This window comes from Podarcis raffonei, chromosome 13, assembly GCF_027172205.1.
Source record: "Podarcis raffonei isolate rPodRaf1 chromosome 13, rPodRaf1.pri, whole genome shotgun sequence".
NCBI lineage: Eukaryota > Metazoa > Chordata > Lepidosauria > Squamata > Lacertidae > Podarcis > Podarcis raffonei.
Genome location: NC_070614.1, coordinates 6,277,627 through 6,280,727, shown reverse-complemented (window position 1 = coordinate 6,280,727; position 3,101 = coordinate 6,277,627).

Genomic DNA, 3,101 nt, shown 5'->3' with positions numbered 1-3,101 from the left:
AGGCTGAAGTCCATGGGGATGTTCTGGCTGAATCTGGCATCACAAAGCACAAATCAGGCAGCTGGAAGTCAGGACCATGGACACTTCCCTGTGGATGAAGTATCTTATACCACATTCCTTGAAGGTCAAACTACATGCAAGCATAGAATTGTAGAGTTGAGGGTCATCACGTCCAGACCCCTGCAATGCAGGAATCTCAATGAAGAAGAAGAAGAAGAGTTTGGATTTGATATCCCGCTTTATCACTACCCGAAGGAGTCTCAAAGCGGCTAACATTCTCCTTTCCCTTCCTCCCCCACAACGAACACTCTGTGAGGTGAGTGGGGCTGAGAGACTTCAAAGAAGTGTGACTAGCCCAAGGTCACTCAGCAGCTGCATGTGGAGGAGCGGAGACGTGAACCCGGTTCACCAGATTACGAGTCTACCGCTCTTAACCACGACACCACACTGGCAATGATATTATATATGACAGATGGCCACCCAACTGCTGCTTAAATACCTCCATTGGGGAGAGTCCATAAGCTGCAGAGGGAGTCCGTTCAATGGTTGAACAGCTCTTACCATCAGAAACATCTTCCCAATGTTTAGTCAGAATCTCCTTTCTTGTAACTTGAAGCCATTGGTTTGGGTCCTACCATGTGGAGCAGGAGAAAACAAGCTGGCTCCATCTTCCATGTGACAGCCCTTTAGATATTTGAAGGTGTAGTTCATATTAGAAATAATAATAATAATAATAATAATAATAATAATAATAATAATAATTTATTTATACCCTGCCCATCTGGCTGAGTTTCCCCAGCCACTCTGGGCGGCTCCCAATCAAGTGTTAAAAACAATACAGCAAATGGGCTTAAATGGAGCACATTTATTTTGAAGAAAAAGCAGCTGCAGAACCCCTGTCTGGAATGTGCTCCAGATCCTGATTGATGCCTGGTTCCAGTTCCTTTCCCCAAATCCCCCACTACTATTTGCTCCCAAATGGGTTGTTTATTTCAAATACGCATTAAAAATGTTGCTTGCTAACCTTGTTTGCATACCAAAAAGAACCCCCCCACCTTTTCTCGCTAGCATCACATTTGGGTTGCATGTGACGACTACTATGTTTGAATGTATGTGTTTTCTCATTTGAGTTGCACCCTCTGTCAAGGGGCATTCTGAGTATCCTTCTTACGACGACTACGGATTTCCCATGCTTGTGCAGAACATCCTTTTACATAGCTCCTGCAGATTTTTGTTTAGTTTTTGATTCCACTCATGAATTGCTTGCCATAAACGAGCTCAAAGCAACTTCACAGTAAAAACATCAACAATAGTAAGAATTCCATATGTAAAAACAACTAAAAGCAATTCCAGATGCAGAAACAATTTTGCATCCGGTACAGATACAAACTGGAATGAAGATCTCCACTTAAAAGGCTTGCTGAAAAATGAAGGCATTCAATGGGAACCAAAAATACAGTAGAGACAGTGCCTGTCTGATGTGTAACAGGACCTGAAGACCTGGTTTGTATATTGTGCAGATGTCAGAGAATGGTGTGCCAAGATACCAGGGTAGTCAAGGTAGCAGTGTATCTTCATCAGATCCATGAAAATGGAAAACTGTAGCTGTAACCATTTTGCAGTGTTGTATCTCTACCCATGTTGTGTTTGCCATAACTGCCTTTGCTTCTCTTGGAAGGAGGGCTATGTTAAATAGGCTGGGTACCTGCACAGCTCATACTCACGCTCTTTTGTCATTATGCCCTGTGCTGTGGCAGTGATAGTCAGCAAAACCAGTTTGTCGTCAATGTGGACTATCTCATGATATGATATCATACGCTGAATTTCCGTGGTGACAGCCTGGGTTTTCCCCACCCCAAACCACTTAAAAGAATAATTTCAAATGATTTCTGCTGTGTGGAACAAAATACGCATATACCTCTTCAGAATTGTCCACATTAACTGACTTATAAATAACCCGTCCTGATAAGAAGTCAACTAGGAATCTCAGTTATTTTTTCAGTGCCAAGGGAGATCCTCAGTTTCCTTGTATATGAAGCTCCTTTGTGTGGCTCATATGTGTGATATATGGTACCAATAAACTCTTGCATGCCACTGTTTACATCTTTCTGCACATGGAAACATTTATTGATCCCAATTGTGCTACTGTCCTCCTGTCTTTCCTCTTTCCTGCTGACTTGATGCTACTCATCAGTGCTGCTCAGTTGCACAATCAGCTGAAAGATTTGCTATAAGCCCTGTTCAGTCCCCAATAAGCATGGGACGCCTTTGAGTGATGGCACCGTGGCCCATAGATTGCCAAGGTTTTGCCCAGTATCTTCTCTGTGTGATGGGCTCATTGGAAAAAAGCTGTCCCATGAGTCCTTGCTGAAGAGGGGAGGGGAAAGCCTATATAAGGTGGCTTCCCCTAGAGCTCATATGGGACATGGGTGGCGCAGTGGTGTAAACCACTGAGCCTAGGGCTTGCCGATCAGAAGATCTGCGGTTTGAATCCCCACGATGGAGTGAGCTCCCATTGTTCGGTCTCAGCTCCTGCCCACCTAGCAGTTCGAAAGCATGTCAAAGTGCAAGTAGATAAATAGGTACTGCTCCGGCGGGAAGGTAAACAGCGTTTCCGTGCACTGCTCTGGTTCGCCAGAAGCAGCTTATGCTGGCCACTTGACCTGGAAGCTGTCTGCGGACAAACGTTGGCTCCCTTGGCCTATAGAGCGAGATGAGCATGCAACTGCAGAGTCGTCCGCGACTGGACCTAATGGTCTGGGGTACCTTTACCTTTACCCCTAGAGCTCAAAGCCACTTTACTTTGAGAGCTTCCTGTCCACCCACCCTCAGGTTAGAGCCTTCACTGAGTAATTTTGGGTCATTGGTTGACAGGGCCTGATTGGCACTTGGTTAGGGTTTTTTCCTCCTTTCCCTCAGTGAAATTATGGTTTTCCTTTGTTAGGCAGCAGAAATGGCATTGGTCAGGATCAGCATAGTATACCGGGGGGGGGGGGGATAAGGGGACTGAGGAGAAGACTGACCATGGCAAACCTAAGTGTGGGTTCGGTATCTGCCTAGTTGGAATCCACACCATGATCCCCCAGTGAAACCTTGCTTGC